The sequence below is a fragment of the Phacochoerus africanus genome, chromosome 4 (assembly GCF_016906955.1).
Source record: "Phacochoerus africanus isolate WHEZ1 chromosome 4, ROS_Pafr_v1, whole genome shotgun sequence".
NCBI lineage: Eukaryota > Metazoa > Chordata > Mammalia > Artiodactyla > Suidae > Phacochoerus > Phacochoerus africanus.
The window spans coordinates 55,470,776-55,491,311 of record NC_062547.1 but is presented as its reverse complement, the minus strand read 5'-3'; the positions used below and the strand labels follow the sequence as shown (position 1 = coordinate 55,491,311).

At 34.3% G+C, this 20,536-nt stretch overlaps 1 pseudogene; it reads right to left on the bottom strand.

Annotated features, from left to right (window-relative positions):
* Nucleotides 1–6,701: 6,701 nt before the first annotated feature.
* Nucleotides 6,702–13,207, bottom strand: LOC125124553 (olfactory receptor 2M3-like; annotated as a pseudogene).
* Between the last annotated feature and the right edge of the window lie 7,329 nt (nucleotides 13,208–20,536).

The window sequence follows — 20,536 nt, the reverse complement described above, 5'->3', positions numbered from 1 at the left end:
AAAAAAAAATTGAACATAAATTTGGATGGACTACTGACACTTTTTCGAATTTTTTTTTAAGTATAGTGCTCTATATATCCAACAGATAGTGTAGGCCAAAATAAGCAATTTATACTTAAGACTTTGACAATAAAATTCATTTTTTTCTATATATAGAGAGAGGAAGTTATTGAGAGAAAAATCAGCACTTAGCCTAAAATATACAACATACATTTTGTAAATTATGTTCTGAAAATATACACACACATATACAAATTTAAACATACACTCATATATATTCCCCATTTGACATTGTCTATTTTCTCTCTCTGTGTAGATGTGTCTATATATCTGTTTATATCTATCTTCATTTGTTCTCATATCAAGCTTAATATGTGTATTATTTGAGGATTTTGACATTTTTGCAACAACTTGTCTACTTGGTTCTTCAGATTGCTACTGAAATTCTTTTCTATGTTTTTTTTTAATTTTTATGCCTTTTAAAAATTATCCACACTTTTTTAAATTATTTTCCCATCTAGGTTATAGAATGTTGAGGAAACTTCCCTGTTCTATATAGTAGATCACTATTAGTGTATACACTTTAATCCAAAGCTCCTAATTTTTCCCTCTCCCCTGTATCTCCACTTTGGTTACCATAAGTTTGATTTTGAAATCTGTGAGTCTGATTCTGTTTTGTAAATAAGTTCTTTTATATCATTATTATTAGAGACCATATATTAGTGATCTCTTGATATTCATCTTGCTCTGGCTGACATACTTCATCTAGTATGATAATCTTTGGCTCCATCCATGCTGCTCCAAATGACATTTTTTATGGCTGAGTAATATAACATTGTATATATGTATCTCGTTTTCTTTATTACTTTGTCGATGGGCATTTAGTTTACTTTTATGTTATGACTAAAATAAATAGTGATGTAATGGACATCAGGGGGCATGTATCCTTTATTTCTTTTTATGGCCACACCCATGGCATATGTAAGTTCCCAAGTCAGGAATCATAACATCGCCACAGCTATTGGCCTCAGCCACAGCCATGGTAACACCAGATTTGACCTGCATATGCTCCTCAGCTTGCTGTGATGCTGGATCATTATTAACCCAATGAGCAAGGACAAGAATCCAACCTATATCCTTGCAGATGCTATGTCAAGTTTTTAACCACAAGGGGGACTCTCATGTGTCCTTTTGAGCCACAAGGGGGACTCTCATGTGTCCTTTTGAATTATGATTTTCTTTGGATATATGCCAAGGAGTGGGGTTTCTGGATCATAAGACAGTTCTATGTTCAGGTTTGAAGGAACCTCCATACTGTTTTCCATAGTGGTTGTACCAATTTACATTCCCACCGACAATGAAGGAGGGTTCCCTTTTCTCCACTCCCTCTCCAGCATTTGATATTTACTGACATGTTAATGACGCCCATATTGACTGGTATGAGGTGATACCTTATTGTAATTTTGATTTGCATTTCTCTAAAAATTAGTGATGTTGAACATCTTTTCATGAACCTTCCAGCCGTTTGTATGTCTTCTTTGGAGACATGTCAGTTTAAGTCTTCCGCCCATTTTTTGGTTGGATTTTTTTTTTTAATTGTTGAGTTCTATGAGTTGTTTATATGTATTGGGAATAGGCTTTTTCCAGCTGCAACAATTGCAAAGATTTTCTCCCATTCTGTGGGTTATCTTTTCATTATTTAATAGTTTCCTTTGCTGTGAATATCTCTTCAGTTTAATTAGATCCCATTTATTTTTGTTTTTATTTTTATTACTAGGAAGTGGACCAAAGAAGATACTATTGCAATTTATGACAAAGAGTGTTCTGTGTACGTTTTCCTCTAAGTGTTTTATAGTGTATGGTCTTACATTAAGGTCTGTAATCAAATTTAAGTGTATTTTAGTATATGATGTTAGAGAATGTTCTGATTTCATTCTTTTATATGTAACTGTTCTGTTCTCTCAGCACCATTTCTTATGATACTATCTTTCATGTGCAATATTCATTTCTATAGACTTACGTTGCTAATGTTTTAGAAAATATACCCAATTCTTTAGTAAGCTAAAGAGTGATATTGATCACTTCCCAGCTTATAGTATGTTCAAAATGGATGGAAACAGGAGTTCCCAACATGGCTCAACAGTTAACAAACCTGACTGGCATCCATGAAATGCAGGTTTGATCCCTGGCCTCACTCAGTGGGGTAAGTCTCCAGCATTGCTGTGAGCTGTGGTGTAGGTCACAGACTGGGCTGGGATTCAGCATTGCTTGGCTGTGACATAGGATGATGGTTGCAGCTCTGATTGGACCCCTAGCCTAGGAAGCTCCATACGCCATGGGTGTCAGCCTAAAAAGCAAAGAGGCAAAAAAAAAAAAAGGATGAAGACAATATTCAGTTGTTAATGTGCACCCACATTTTTTCTTAAATAAAAAGACATAGACATGTTTTTTTAACTATCTGATTTTTTAATAAAACCTTATAATTTTATTAACTTTGTGTTAGAATTTAACAACCAAGGTGACATAAATTACATAATATTTATTCTGTGAATTCTAATACTTTATGCTTAAAAATATTTACATTTTGGTGTGTTTATTTCATTTAAAATATTTTAGAAACCATTTCACTTATGGAGAACTCATTTCACCCAAAAGTTAACTGATATTTAGAATTTTTTTTTTTTTTTTTTTGCTTTTTAGGGCCACAGGTATGGTATGTGGAGGATCCTGGTATAGGGGTTGAATCAAACATACATCTTCCAGCCTACACAACATCCACAGCAACATGGGATCTGAGCTGCATCTGTGACCTACACCACAGCTCAGGACAATGCTGGATCATTAACCCACTGAGCATTGCCAGGGATTGAATGCTCATCCTAATGGATCCTAGGCAGGTTTGTTACCACTAAGCCACAATGAGAACTCCAGGAAATGGTAAATAAAATGATCAAAAATTAAATACTAAGTAGATAAGGAATGATATAAAACATATTATACACAAAACAATTTCATCTATCTTTGTGATTAACCATAATATGCAAATTAAAATCATCTAGTCATTGTGTTACTATTAAATACAAATAAGTGGTATAATTGTTAACATAAATTTTCACATCAGTCTAAGCTGGTCATATGAATTTATCTTTGGGATGTTAAAAGTTGTGGACTCCATTACATAAAGACAAGTATCCACATACCTTAAAAAAGAAATACAAAATTATGACTTCTGATAAACACTGCTTTAGAATATTTGTCTAGGTTAAACATAGAGTGTTGTCAAATATATTGGCAATAATAAGTTGATATATAATTATATCAATATTTTATAAATATATATATCTTGTTATACATATATATAAAACAAGATAGTGACTATATTGTGAATTATTTATGTAAATATATCAAATAATTTACTGGGCAATAAAAGATTATATTGAATAGACCTCTAAACCCTCAATGCCTAGATCATCTCTTGACAGACAATAGATATTTAGTAATAATATTTTGAATCATTGAGAATGATTTAGCAATGTGTATTGCATATGGCCTTTATTACATTGAGGTTCATTCCTTCCATACCTAGTTTACTGAGAGTTATTATCATAAAATGATGTTGAATTTAATCAAATGTCTTCTCTGCATCTATTGAGATGATCATATATATTATATCCTTCTTTCTGCTAATGTGGCTTATCATTTAATTGGCATGTGTTTAACTATGCTTGACTCCCAGGAATAAATCCCACTAACCATGGCGCATGATTATTTAAATTGTTGTTGAATTCATTTTGTTAGTATTTTTAAGGAATTTTTCATTTAGGCTCATGAAGAATATTGGTCTATAATTTTCTTTTTTTTTTTTTTTTTAGAGTCCTTGCCTGCCTTTTGTATCACAGATATGCCGACATCATGAAGTGAGTTTGAAAGTATTTCTTCCTTTTCACATTTTTAGAAGATTTTGAAAAGGATTCATGTTAAATTTTCATTAAATGTTTGGTAGAATTTACTAGTGATGGTATCCATTCCTGAGCTTCCACCTGTAGGATATTTTTGTTTGTTTTTTAAAGTATAGTTGATTTAGAGTGTTGTGTCAATTTCTGCTCTAGAGCTCAGTGACCCAGTCATACATATATACATCCATTTTCTCATACTATCTTCCATCATGATCTATACCAAGAGATTGGATAGTTTCTTGTGCTGTACTGCAGGACCCCATTGCCCATTCACCCCAAAGTAATATTTTGCATTACTTTTGCATTACCATCCCCAAACTCCCCATCCATCCTGCTCCCTACTCCTGGCAACAAGAAGTCCATTCTCTACATCTGTGATTTGGTTTCTGTTTTGTAGATACGATAGTTTGTGCCATATTTTAAATTCCTCAGATAAATGACATCATATGGCATCCACCTTCCTCTTTCTGACTTATTTGATTTATTTAGTATAGTATAAGAATTTTTTTTTTTCTTTTTAGGCCCACACCCACAGCACATGGAGGTACCCAGACTAGGGGTCTAATTGGAGCTACATCTGCTGGCCTAAACCACAGCCACAGCAAAGGCAGATCCGAACCATGCTTGCAACCTACACCACAGCTCATGGCAATGCCAGATCCTTAACCCACTGAGCAAGGCCAGGGATCGAACCTGCAAACTCATGGTTCCTAGTGGAATCCATTTCTGTTGTGCTACAATGGGAACTCCTGTATGAGAATCTCTAGTTGCCTCCATGTTGCTTCAATGGCATTATTTTGTCCCTTTTTTGGCAGACTAGTAGTCCATTATATATCATTCTTTGATGGACATCTAGGCTGCCACCATGCCTTGGCCACTATTAATAGTCCTGCAATGAACATAAGGGGTGCATGTGTGTTTTTGAATGAAGGTTTGGTCCGGATACATGCCCACGAGTGGGATTGTGGTATCACATGGCATTCTTATAGGTTATTGAATGCAATTGTATACACTACATTAATTGAATATGTGTTTACATTACATTAATAAAATGTAATTCCAGTTTATTGGAATGTAATTGATTATAGATATCTCATGACCATTTACAATACATCAGTTACAATATCTTCTGTTTCATTTTTATTTTTTTACTTTTATCTTCTCTCTTTATTAGTATAGCTAAAGATCTACATTTTGAAAATAATGTATTGGAGTTCCCGTCGTGGCGCAGTGGTTAATCAATCCGACTAGGAACCATGAGGTTGCGGGTTCGGTTCCTGGCCTTGCTCAGTGGGTTAAGGTTCCAGCGTTGCCGTGAGCTGTGGCGTAGGTCGTAGACGCGGCTCGGATCCCACGTTGCTGTGGCTCTGGCGTAGGCTGGCAGCTACAGCTCCGATTAGACCCCTAGCCTGGGAACCTCCATATGCCGCGGGAGCGGCCCAAAGAAATAGCAAAAAGACAAGAAAGAAAAAATGAAAATAATGTATTTTGTTGATAATGTACTGTGTTTTTTCAAATTTCCATTTCATTTATATCTAGTCTAATGTTTACATTTATTTCTTCTAATTTTAGTATTGTTTTACCTTCTTTTGCAAGTTCCTTGAAGCATAAAGTGAGGTAGTTTATTTAAGATCTTTTATATTCCTGCAGTCATTTATCATGATAAACTCCACTCTTAGAATTCTTTTCACTATATCCCATAAGTTATGGTATGCCTTGTTCCCATTTTAGTTTGTCTCAACATTTAAGAAAAATTATTTTTGATTTCCTCCTTGAGTCATGCTAATGCAGAGGTGCGTGATTTATGTCTGTAATTTTTTTTTTCTATTTTCCTTCTGTTTGTTATTTTTAGTTCTATAACATTGTGTTTCTATATAAATATATACATATATATATATTTCAATCTTCTTATATTTCATGAGACTTATTTTGTGACCTAACATATAATTTAGCTTGCAGATCTCCCCATCTGCTGTTGGATGGAAGGTTTTACATATGTCTGCTAGGTCCATTTCCTGTATAGCTTTGTTCCTGTCTGCTGTTTCTTTGCTGATTTTCAGTCTGAATTTTCTATCTTATGTTCAGAGTGGGGTTGTCTTCTCTTATTATCATTTTACTGTCTATATTTTCTTTAGATATATTTGCTTCATATATCTCGGTATTCTGATGTTTTGTAAGTATATACCATTCTTATATCCTCTTTCTGAATTGGTACATCTATCATTATATAATTCATTTCTGTCCCTTATGTCATTTTTTAACTTAAAGTCAATTTTGTCTGATGTTAAGTATTGCCACTGTTGCTCTAGTTTGTTTAACCTTTACATGAATTATCTTTTTCTAATCCTTCATTTTCTACAAATATGTGCCCTTAAAGCAAAAATAAATCTCTTATTTTAGGACACAGGTAGCTGAATCTTTTTTTTTTTAATCCTTTTTTAATGGCCACACCTGTGGGGTATGAATATTCTGGGGCCAGGGACCATACAGAACCACAGATGCACACTATGCCACAACGGCAGCAATGCTGGATCCTTTAACCCACTGCACAAGGCCAGGGATAAAACCTGCAACTACACAGTGACCTAAACTAATGCAGCATTTGGATTCTTAACGCACTGTTGCACAGCAGGAACTCTTTTTTTTTAATCCATTCAGTCTCTTTGATTTTATTTGGATAATATAATCTATTATGTTTTAAGTAATTATTGATTTGTAAATGATTGCTTTTTTTAATTTTTTTGCTTACTGTTTTGGTTTACTTTGTTCCTTTCTGCCTCTCTTGCTGTCTTTGTGATTTATGATGTTTTTGGTGAGGGCCTTGCTTCCATAATCTTCATCGTATTTATCTACATAAAATATATAATTATGTATATATATGTATCAAATATTTATAAACATGTACATATATAAATATGTATGTATTATATTTTATGTATAAATTTATACTATAAATACTTATGTATTTATACAAGTATTTTATCATGATTACCAGGAGGTGTACATAAATCATCTATATTAAAGCATTCTATTTTAAACTAATAAATTTAATTGCATACAATATTTTAATTTTTACATTCTTAATATTTTAGGCTATTGATGTCACTTTTCAAACATTTTCTAATAAACATTTAAAATATTGAATATTGAAGATAGTTCTTTTTAATAAATTTGTATTTTAACTTTCTTCCTTGTCATAAAAGCAATTCATATGCATCATCTTTACTGTAATAGAGTCTCCTAAATTTGAGTATATACTGTCCTTACCAGTAAAATTCATACTTTCATGTGTTCAGGTTTCCATTTAGTAAACCTTTGTTTCCATTTTATATAACTCTCTTTAGCATTTCCTGTAGTTCAGGTGTGTGGTGTTAAATTCAGTCAGCTTCTATTTGTTTGGGAAAATATTTCTCCTTCATTTCTGAAATAGAGCTTCAGCTAGTATTCTTGGTTGTCAGGAGCTTTCTTTTCCTTCTTTCAGTACTTTGAACATATCACCTCATGCTCTCCTAGCTTGCCAGGTTCTTCTTGCTAGACCTCCACTGATAGCCTTATGGAGGCACACTTCGTTGTGGTAAGTTGCTTTTCTCTTGCAATTTTCAAGATAGTTTCTTTGCCTTTAACTTTAGACAAAATGACTCTAATATGTCTATGTGAGCATCTCTTGAGGATGAGCTTATTTGGTGTTCATTGGACTCCACAAATCTGGATACTCATGTTTCTCTTAAGATATGGGACATTTGCTCTCATGACCTCTTTAAATAAGCATTTTTCTTTTGTCTTTCTTTGCTTCTTTTATGATTCTCTAAATAGTTAGTGATATGTTGAAGTTGCAAAGGGTTTCTTCATTTTGTTTTTATTCCCATGACTGAATGATTTTAGAACATCTCTCTTTGAGCACAGTGATTCTTGCTTCTGGTTGATTATATCTGCTATAGAAGCTCTCTATTAAGATTTCAGTTCAGTTGTTATATACTTTAGCTCCAGAATTTCTGTGTTTTCATGTGTGCTTAAGTCATATGTCTTTGTTGAACAAAAATAAAGACATGAAACTATCCATGTATAGTTTTCCTAACTTTATTTTTTTTTGTCCTTTCTATGTTTTTTTGTACATCAGTGTTTTTCTTTAAGATGATTATTTTTAATTCTTTGTCAGGCTCAAAACCTTGTACATGCCTAATTTTAGACTTTCACCCTCACCACAAACCCCTCAACTTCAGTGTATATGAAATAATTTCTAAAAGATGAAATAATTCAGTAATTATTAGGAAGTTACAGATGTTTCTCACATCACTGACTGAAAGGTTATAGAAATTGTATTTTAATATATCTTATAGATAAGAGTTGGTAAGTTATCTCAGCATGTGTGGTAGGCAGGATCCTAAATTTTCCCCATGATCTATATTCCCGAGAGTTGCTCCTATAATGAAGTTATTCCATGAGGCAAAAGTAAAGTGACTGGACATTTAGGTTGTTTCCATGTCTTGGCTATTTTGAATAGTGCTGCAATGAACACACAGTTTCATGTCTTTTTCAAGGAAAGTTTTGTTCAGATATCTGCACAACAGTGGGATTGCTGGGTCACATGGTAGTTCTATGTATAGTTTTCTAAAGTATCTCTAAAACAGTTTTCCATAGTGTTTGTACCAATTTACATTCCCACCAACAGTGCGGGAGGGTTCATTTTCTCCACAACCCCTCCAGCATTTGTTATTTGTGGACTTATTGATGATGGCCATTCTGAGTGGTGTGAGGTGGTACAAGTTTTTATTAGCTTTTCTCTGATAATCAGTGAAGTTGAGCATTTTTTCTTGTGCTTGTTGGCTATCTGTATATTTTCTTTGGAGAAATGTCTATTCAGGTCTTTTGCCCATTTTTCCATTGGGTTGTTGGCTTTTTTGCTATTGAGTTGTATATGTTGCTTGTATATTCTAGAGATTAAGCCCTTATCATCTGCATCATTTGAAACTATTTTCTTCCATTCCGTAAGTTGTCTTTTTGGTTTCTTTTTGGTTTCCTTTGTTGTGCAAAAGCTTGTCAGTTTGATTAGATCCCAGTGGTTTATTTTTGCTTTCACTTCTATTGCTTTGGGAGAGTGACCTGAGAAAATATTTGTAAAGTTGATATCAGAGAATGTGTTGCCAATATTCTCTTCTAGGAGTTTGAAGGTGCTTGCCTTATATTTAAGTCTTTAAGCCATTTAGAGTTTATTTTTGTGCATGGTGTGAGGGTGTGTTCTAGTTTCATTGATTTGCATGCAGCTGTCCAGGTTTCCCAGCAATACATGCAGAAAAGACTCTTTTTCCCATTTTATGCTCTTGCTTACTTTGCCAATGTTAAATTGACTGTAGGTGTCCAGATTTATTTCTGGATTCTCTATTCTTTTCCATTGGTCTGTATGTCTGCTTTGGTACTAGTATCACATTGTCTTGATGACTGTGGCTTTGCAATATTTCCTGAAGTCTGGGAGCGTTATGGCTCCTGCTTGGTTTTTGTTCCTCAGGATTGCATTGCCAATTCTGGGTCTTGTGTGGTTCCATATAAATTTCTGGATTGTTTGTCCTAGTTGTGTGAGAAAACATCATGGGTAATTTGATAGGGATTGCATTGAATATGTAGATTTCTTTGGGTAGTATGGCCATTTTTATAATATTAATTTTTCCAACACAGAAGCATGGAATGTCTTTCCATTTCTTTGAATCTTCTTTCATTTCCTCGATTCATGTTTCATAGTTCTCAGCATATAACTCTTTCACCTCCTTGGTCAAGTGTATTCTCATGCATCTGGTTTTTGGCAGTGCAATTTTAAAAGGTATTGCAATTTTGTATTTTTTTTTAATATTTATTTGTTAGTATGCAGAAATGAGACTGATTTCTGAATGTTAATCTTATATCCTGCTACTTTGCTGAATTTGTTATTCAGTTCAAGTATTTTTTGAAGTTGAATCCTTAGGGTTTTCTATATATAGTACCATATCATCTGCATACAGTAACAATTTTCCCCCTTTCTTCAAATGTGGGTACCATTTATTTCTTTTATTTGTCTGATTGCTGTGTCTAGAACTTCCCATACTATGTTGAATAGCAGTGTTGAGAGTGGGCATCCCTGTCTTGTTCCATATTTTAGGGGGAAGGCTTTCAGCTTTGTTCCATTGAATATTATATTTGCTGTGGGTTTGTCAAAAATAGCTTTTATTATGTCTCCTATACCCACTTTGGTAAGAGTTTTTATAATGAAAAATGTGTGACTTTGTCAAATGTTTTCTCTTCATTTATTGAGATGATCATGTGTTTTTGATTTTTCTTTGTTAATGTAGTGTGTGACATTGATTGATTTGTGTATGTCAAACTATCATTGTGGTCCTGGGATGAATCCCACCTTGTCATGTTATATGATTTTTTTAATGTTGTTGGATTCAGTTAGCTAAATCTTTTTTGAGAATTTTTGTGTCTATATTCTTCAAAGATATAGTTTTCTATTTTAGTGGTATCTTTGGTTTGGGGATTAGGGTGATCATGGCATCAGAGAATGTCTTGGGAGTGTTCCTTCTTTTTCATCCTTTTGAAAACCTACAATCTCTTCTCTACAAGAGACTCACCTTAGGGAAAAGGAAACATATAGATTGAAAGTGAGGGGATGGGAAAAGATATTTCATGCCAATGGACAAGACAGGAAAGCTGGAGTTGCAATACTCATATCAGACAAAATAGAGTTTAAAATGAAGGCAGTAAAGAAAGACAAAGAAGGACACTATTTAATGGTAAAAGGATCCATTCAAGAGGAGGATATTACAATTATCTATATATATATGCCCCTATTATAGGAGCACCCAGACTCCTCTGACAAATACTAACAGACATAAAAGGAGAAATTGATGGGAATGCAATCATAGTAGGAGACTTTAATACCCCACTCAATCAATGGACTGATCCACTGGACAGAAAACCAATAAGGCAACATAGACCTAAGTGACACAATAGAAAATTTAGAAAATTGACATTGTCAGGACATTATATCCATAAAAATCAGAATATATATTCTTCTCAAGGGCACATGAAACATTCTCAAAGATTGATCATATCCTGGGGCACAAGCTAACTGCAACCAATTTAAGAGTACAGAAATTATTTCAAGGATCTTCTCTGACCAGAGTGGCATGAAACTAGAAATCACCCACAGGAAAAAAAATTAGAAAAATACTAATTACCTGGAGACTAAACAATATGCTACTATAAAAACCAATGGGTCAATGAGGAAATCAACAAGGAAATTTAAAAAATACCTTGAGACAAATGATAATGAAGACACAACCACTCAAAATCAATGGGATGCCACAAAAGCAGTGCTTAGAGGGAAATTCATAGCAATACCAGCCTTCCTCAAAAAAGAAGAAAAATCTCAAATTGACAACTTAACCCACCACCTAAATGAATTAGAAGAAGAAGAACAAATGAAACCTATAGTCAGTAGAAGGAAGGAAATCATAAAGATCAGAGAGGAAATCAATAAAATAGAGATTCAAAAAACAGTAGGAAAAATCAATAAAACCAAGAGCTGGTTCTTTGTTAAAGTAGAAAAAAATTGACAAAACTTTAGCCACACTTTCTGCTAAGAGGAAATAAAAAACCCAAATAAACAAAATTAGACATGAAATAAGAGAAATCACAAAGGAAACTGCAGAAATACAAAAAAAAAAAAAAACCATAAGAGAATACTATGAAAAAATTGTATGCAAAAAAAATTGACAACCTAGGAAAAATGGAAACTTTCTAGAGACTTACAGCCTGCCAAAACTGAATCAAGAAGAAATATATCAGCTGAACAGACCAATCACTAAAAATGAAATTGAACATATAATGAAAACACTCCCTACAAATAAAAGTTAAGGACCAGTTGGCTTCACAGTCAAATTCAGAAAATATACAAATAAGAACTTATATCCATCCTCCTTAACCTTTTTTTTTTTTTTGCTTTTTAAGGCCACATGTGCAATATATGGAACTTCCCAGGCTAGGTGTTGAATCAGAGCTACAGCTGCTGGCCAACCACACAGCCTCAGCAAATCAGATCCAAGCTGCATCTGCAATGTACACCACAGTTCACAGCAAAGTTGGATAGTTAACCTACTGAGTAAGGCCATGGATTGAACCTGCATCCTTATGGTTACTAGTCAGGTTCATTGCCACTGAACCAAAATTGAAACTCCCAGAATCTTTTGCTATAAAAATGGGTAAGTATTGGTTGCTAAACTCAATTGGTTAAATAAATAAATTTAAGCATAAAGGATAAATGAAGGGAAAAATTTTATTGGACATTTTCTCTCCAAATTTTCCCATCTTAATACCTTCCTGAATACTCTGACCAGTCCCTTGTTGCTGAGACTTTAGATGAGGGGATTCAGCATGGGAGTAAGGATAGTGTAGAAGGCTGACACCATCTTGTCTTGGATGGGTTAATGATCACAAACAGGCCTCATATATATGAACAAGGCATCTCCTTATTAATCCCCACCATCATGAGGTGGGAAGAACAGGTGGCAAAGGCTTGCTACGACCATCTCTAGATCCCTTGTGAATGACATGCAGAATAACACAAGCACAGGATGCAATGATGACTGCTGCAGGGAAAAGAAGCATAATTACACAGCAAATAAATATTAACCTTTCAAAGAGCCAAATGTTAGTGCATGAAAGAGTGAGAAGGGCAGGGACATCGTAGGAAAAATGGTTTACTTCCTGAGCACCACAATATGGGAAAGACAATGCAATGGCAATAACAATTACACCATCCATAAAGCCAACAATCCAGGAGGGAACAGCCATGAGACAACAGATCTTCTGGCTCATGAGAACTGAGTACAATAATGGATAGCAAATGGCAATGTACAGGTCATAAGATATTGTGACCAATAGAAAACTTTCAGCTCCACTCAGGGACACATATAAGAACATCTGAATTCCACAGCCAGCCAAAGAGATGGACTTCCTTCCAGACAAGTAGTTGAAGGCCATCTTGGGTACAGTGGTGCAGATAAGCATGAGGTCCATGAGGGAGAGTTGGCTGAGGAACAAGTACATGGGGATGTGGAGATGGTTGTCCAGGTAGATGAGGAGAACCATAACAGTGTTTCCCATGAAGGTCACTGTGAAGATTCCTAAGGCCAGACAGAAGATGAAGATTGGGTGGGGCTGTGATCAAATATTCCCAGCAGGAGGCATTCAGAGTTGAAACTCTGATTCTCCCATGCCATGATAAATATATTCACTGTGGAGAATAAAATATGTAAGAAATGATTGCAATTATGTTATGGAAATATCAAATATTTCAAGCCTAAATCACCACATCTACTACAATGTATACATATGGGAAAATTATTTCTCTGGGCACCCTTTTTCTTTTTGTTTTTGTTTTGCTTGTTTTTTAGGAAATGCAGAGATCCTTTTTAATTTGAATTTGAAAAAGATTGAAAGTTTATGCTCTTTTAGTCTACATTGAATTTATCCACTACTGGTTAAAAAAAAAATTATCTACATGAGGTGGAAACTGCAGGTCAAATATCAAAAATCCTTTCTTCACTTCTTGAAAAGCATGTGGTTAATAATTTCCCAGCCCCTTTTAACATTAAACATGCTCTTGTGACCCCTGGTGGACAGGTTTGGAGGTGATGCTTTCCATCTGTAGACCTGGTCCTTAATATAGTGATGTACATTCTGGACTTACTCTTTCCTCTTCTTCCTGTCTGGTACCCACCCAAGCTGGTTTTGCTTCGGCTCTGTAGGTGATGACAGTTCCCTGCATGATGCTGTAATACAGTGGAAGGAAACTTTTTTTTAATTATTGGAATATTTTATTCTGCTACCTCAAACTTCTGTAAGTTTTTCAGTGTGCTGGTGTTTGAGGTAATGCACTACAACTATATTACTAAGTGGCTGATTTCTAAAATTTTTATCTGATGCTTTGTTAACAGGTTCTGCATCTCCAAATAGATAAGACAGATTCACATATTTACTCAACCTCTGAACTCAGATTTTACTGTATTTACTAGTGTCCCAATCTTTGAGAAATAACAAGTCCTTAGGGGAGGATGAAGAAAGGAGATTAATCCAAAAAGCTGTGATTTCTTATGTCCTATGAGTGCCTGATTCAGTAAATGCTTGTTGACTTGAAGGCAAATAATTCATTAATAGAGACTAAATTGTGACTCTGTTATAGGTTAAGTTGATGCAAGTCTTTCTTCATAGAGAGTTTTAATCCAAGATTGTGTCAAAAGGCTGCTACAGATGTAATTCATGTAAGATAATATTTGGTTTCTTAATTTGAGTTTATCTTACATTAGTTTCAACAAACTCTATATACAGTTGTTTGTATTTCAAAATAGTCTTCTGAAAATGAATTGTATTTTACAGCTTCAATGATAAGTGGCTTTCTCTGAGAGTCTCTCTGTGCTTTTTTATTTTCCTTTACTGGTAAGCCTTGTCATTTGTGGTATTTTTTTTTCCTGTTGCAGACTTTTCTTTTCTGCCTAGAGAAGTTCCTTTAGTATTTGTTGTAAGGCTCATTTAGTGTTGCTGAATTCTCTCAACTTTTGCTTATCTGTGAAGGTTTTGATTTCTCCTTCAGATCTGAATGAGAGCCTTGCTAGGTAAAGTAATCTTGGTTGGAGGTTTTTTCTTTTATCACGTTAAGTATATCATGCTGCTCCCTTCTGTCCTGCAGAGTTTCTGCTGAAAAACCTGCTGATAATCTTATTGGGGGTCCCTTGTATGTTATTTGTTTCTTTTCCCTAGCTGCTTTCAAGATTTTCTCTTTGTCTTTAATTTTCATCAGTTTGATTAATATGTATCTCGGGGTGTTCCTCCTTGGGTTTATTATATATGCTTCCCTCTCTTTATATCTCCAATGTAAGCAACCCCATACCTCCTGGGTGGGAAGCCCAATAGACTGGAAACTAACTGGTTCACAGAGACTCACCTGCAGGAGTGAGAGTTCTGAGCCTCATCTCAAACTCCCACATGTGGGGATCTGGCACTGAGAGAAAGAGCCCCTAGAACATCTGGCATTGAAGACCAGTGGGGCTTATGTTCAGGAGCTCCACAGGACTGGGGGAAATGGAGACCCAGACTTATCAAGAAAAAAAGAGAGAAGACTCAAATCAATAAAATTAGAAATGAAAAAGGAGGAGTAACAACGGACATCACAGAAATACAAAGGTTCATAAGAGATTATTATATGCAACTTTATGCTAATAAAATGGAAAACCTAGGAGAAATGGATAAATTCTTAGAAAGGTACGATCTTCCAAGAATAAACCAAGATGAATAGAAAAGATGAAAGGACCAATCACAAGAACTGAAATTGAAACTGTGATTAAAAAATTTCCAACAAACAAAAGTCCAGAACCAGATGGCTTCACAGGCGAGTTCTATCAAACATTTTGAGAAGAGTTAACACCTCTCCTTCTGAAACTATTTCAAAAAATTGCAGAGGAAGGGATACTCCCGAACTCATTCTATGAGGCCGCTATCACCCTGATACCAAAACCAGACAAAGATACCACAAAAAAAGAAAACTACAGGCCAATTTCACTGCTGAACATTGATGCAAAAATCCTCAACAAAGTACTAGCAAACCTCATCAAATGACACATTAAAAGAATTGTACAACATGATCAAGTGGGATTTATCCCAGGGATGCAAGCGTTCTTTGATATCCACAAATCCATCAGTGTGATACACCACATTAACAAACTGAAGAATAAAAACCATATGATCCTCTCATAGACGCAGAAAAAGCCTTTGACAAAATCCAACACCCATTTCTGATAAAAACCCTTTCAGAAAGTGGGCATAGAGGGAACCTACCTCAACATAATTAAGGCTATCTTTGACAAACTCACAGCTAACATCATTCTCAGTGGTGAAAAGCTGAAAGAATTCCCACTGAGATCAGGAACAAGACAAGGATGTCTGCTCTTACCACTACTATTCAACATAGTTTTGGAAGTTCTAGCCACAGCAATCAGTTAAGTAAAAGATATAAAAGGAATCCAAATTGGAAGGGAAGAAGTAAAATAATCACTACTTGCAGATGACATGATACTATACCTAGAGAATCCTAAAGACTTGACCAGAAAACTGTTAGAACTCATCCATGAATTTGGCAAAGTCTCAGGATACAAAATTAATACACAGAAATAGATGGCATTTATACATACAATGAATCATCAGAAAGAGAAATTAGGGAAGCAATCCTGTTTACCATCACATCCAAAAGAATAAAATACCTAGGAGTAAACCTACCTAAGAGTAAAAAGACCTGTACTCTGAAAACTATAAGACACTGATGAAAGAAATCAACAATGACACAAATAGATGGAAAGACATACCATGCTTTTGTATTGGAAAAGTCAATGTTATCAAAATGACTATACTACCCAAGGCAATCTACAGATTCAATGCAATTCCCATCAAATTACCAAGGACATTTTTCACAGAACTTGAACAAAATAGTTTAAAGTTTGTTTGGAAGCACAAAAGACCCAGAATAGCCAAAGGCATCCTGAAAAAGAAAAACAGAGCAGGAGGAATCAGGCTCCCTGACTTCAGACTATACTACAAAGCAACAATCATCAAAACCATATGGTACTGGCACAAAGACAGACATATAGATCAGTGGAACAGGATAGAAAGCCCAGAATTAAACCCATGCACCTAAGGCCAACTAATCTTTGACAAAGGAGGCGAGAATATACAGTGGAGAAAAGACAGCCTGTTCAATAAGCAGTGCTGGAAAAACCAACAGCCACATGTAAAAGAATGAAATTAGAACACTCCCGAACACCATACACAAAAATACTCTCAAAATGGATTAAAACCTAAATATAAGACCAGACACTATCAAACTCTTAGAGGAAAACATAGGCAAAACACTCTCTGACATAAATGGCAGCAACATCTTCTCAGATCCACCTCTCAGAGTATTGACAACAAAAATAAAAAGAAACAAATGGGACCTAATCAAACTTAAACGTTTCTGCACAGCAAAGGAAACTTTAAACAAAATGAAAAGACAACCTACAGAATGGGAGAAAATTTTGCAAGTGAATCAACTGACAAAGGATTAATCTCCAAAATGTATAAACTCCATCTGTAGCTTCATACCAAAAAAACAAACAACCCCATCAAAAAATGGGCAGAAGATCTAAACAGACAGTTCTCCAAAAAAGACATACAGATGGCCAAAAAACATGAAAAGATATTCAACATCACTCATTATTAGAGAAATGAAAATCAAAACCACTTTGAGATATCACCTTTCACCAGCCAGAATGGCCATCATCTAAAAGTCTACAAACAATAAGTGCTGGAGAGGGTGTGGAGAAAAAGGAACCCTAGTACACTGTTGGAGGGATTGTAAATTGGTGCAACCACTGTGGAAAACAGTATGGAGATTCCTCAGAAAACTAAACATAGAACTACCATTTGATCCAGCAATCCCACTCCTGAGCATCTAACCAGAGAAAACCATGACTCGCAAAAACACATGTACTCCAATGTTCACTGCAGCACTATTTTCAATAGCCAAGACATGGAAACAACCTAAATGTCCATTGACAGAGGAGTGGATCAAGAAGATTTGGTACATATACATAATTAAATATTACTCAGCCATTAAAAGGAATGAAATACTGGCATTTTTAGTAACATGGATGGACCTAGAAATTATCATGCTGATTGAAGTCAGTCAGACAATGACACACCAACATCAAATGCTTTCACCAACATGTGGAATTTTAAAAAACGACACAATGAACTTCTTTACAGAACAGCTACTGACTCAGAATTTGAAAATCTTATGGTTTCTAAAGGAGACATTCAGGGGGTGGGGGGGATGCGCTGGGTTATGGGATGGAAATCCTATAAAATTGGATTGTGATGATCATTGTACATCTATAAATGTAATAAATTCACTGAGTAAAAAAAAAAAGGAATAAGGGAGAGAAAAATGAGGCATTGTGGTGTTGGTTAAATGCAACTTGAGATCACTGAGCCCAACTGTCTGCCCTAGATGCTCCCACTTGAAAACCCAGACAGAGTAGGCACTACACTATAGATATAATAGCATGCAAATAAATGTCCTTGCCTTCAAATAGAAACTTTAAACCACTTCTCAGAAAAATGAGTGTTGATGCATTCTTTAAAGGCTCATTAGTGCTTTTGAAAAAAAAATACTTACATTTGTACCTCCTGATATTATGGATTAAACTACTAATCCTCCAACATGATACTTTTGGGTTCTTCACATAGCACTAGTGGATTGTGTACTCCCCTTCCCAAATTCATAAAATGTCTCTTTATTATTTTTGCAGAACAATATTTCATATTTTTGACCCTGTTATTGAGGTATTACAGAAAGTAATTCGAACCTCTGTGTCAAGCCATCTGTTGTTGTTCTCCCCATATAAACCCTGTGCTTTTTTACTTATGGGTCCCAAAATTACAAGACATATATCTGAGCCTGAGTCTCCTTTCTGGAGGTTTCTTTTAATTGCAATGTCTTGCCTCTTCCACAATCTTTTACCTTTCTAAAACACTTTTATTATAATTTCCAACATACATGCATCTTTCTTCACATTTCTTTTTCAATTCTGTAGACAGCAAGTTCTGAATATATTAAATTTATAGAAGATGTGTGGCCTCTACCTCCTTTCCATATGAAAGTAAATATTATGGACCTTTAGGTAAGAAGAACCTGAGTTCCCAATCTTGCTGTACCAACAATCTGTTAATTAACGTCTCTGAGGTTTTTTTCATTTCTCCTCTCAGAGAGTTGCTATAAGATACAATATTATAATTTTTTTATAAATTCCTCATCAGGATACATATCTCACACTGTGCATTCATTCAAAGACCATTACTTTCCCTGGGCTATCACTTTTTCTTGTGTGTGTGTGGTGGGGGTAATCTTGCAGTAAACTTCACTGTTATTTCCTTGCAATTATTTCTAAAAATATTTTGTTTTTCTTATTAAATTATTTGTTACTAAGCTATATGTTTATTTTTATGCAATTAGTAACCAAAACTATTTACCCACAGGTAGAGTCTATAAAGTCCTCATAAGCGATTAAAAGCACCAACACTGAAGAGTCTTGCAATGGTTTTTAAATTATCATTTATTATACTGCTGTAAATAATAATGGCAAGCCACATACAAGTCCTTGCGCAACACGGAAGGAGAACATTTTTATAGAGACGGAAAAGAATTTGAGGGCAAAAGTAAATCAAGTCCATGGCTTTCATTGGTGGAATCCTTGCCAGAAAATAAAAGATGGCTTTCTTTTTCCTTTTAGGCTTTACCATAAGGTCCACATTATGGTCTCCTGATTCTATTTAATTGAAATTTCTGTCTATTAATTTTTTAATGCAAAATTATATTCATTGTTATTTAATTTTGATTTCCCTGATGTTTATTTAATTTGAGATCACTTCAATGTCCTATAGGGATTTTTAGAATATTTTACATTTTAGCGATTTATTTGTTTTAAGCATGGAAACTATCTTCTATCTTCTTCAATATCTTTTAGGAAATTAATGTTCTTAATTTTAACATAGTTTAATAATATTTCCTTTATCTTTTTGTTGTGAATAAATATTTTTCATAAATATTACTTTATATTACATCAAATAATTATATAGCATAACTTATTTAAATGTCTGATGTCATTAGAGTTATATGTGTATATGCAAAGAGCAATGTAAATGTATTATATATATATATATAGAGAGAGAGAGAGAGCAAAATTTGTCTTTACCAAGTAACAGCAATTTTTTTCCTTTTTTGTGCAATTTCCCCTTTAACATATATTGTTTCCATGTATCCTAAGTTGGAAGTTGAGATCAATATTGTTTTTGTATTTGATTATAATTTACCAGCAGCTTATACTAGATTTGTAAAATAACTAAGTATTAAAATAAGTATTGAAGAGAACAGCATTGCTATATTACTGGGATTCTATCCTTGAACTCAGATTATCTATTTCTTCCAATCATTTTGAATGTCTTTTACTTGATCCAAAGAGTATTTTTTTAAGTTATATATATATTCTACACTTATTTTTATTATAAATGGTAGATCATTTTTCCAAAATCATCAGGGCTAGTATAGAGAAAATATTGAGTAATTTTACATATTGATCTTTATTAGTTGTCTTCCTAATTTATGAGCATGTCTTAATTTTTTTGGACTTTCTAGTTTGATAATAATTTCTCTTAAAAACAGTAGTATATTAGTTCTATCTAAATTTTCAATCACATATTTGTTTTTATTTTTTTTATTTTCCTTGTTCTCAAGGATATCCATCACAATGATAAATTACTGTAGTATAGTGATCATTACCATCTTAATCCCAATCTTACAGTTATATTTAAACCTTATATAAAAACTGGTACATTAAGTAATTTCCATTATTTTTCTTGTATGGACTGGGAATTTGGGCATGATAGATGCAAACTACTACATATAGAACGGATAAGCAATGAGGCCCTTCTGTACAGAACAGGTAACTATATCCAATTTCTTG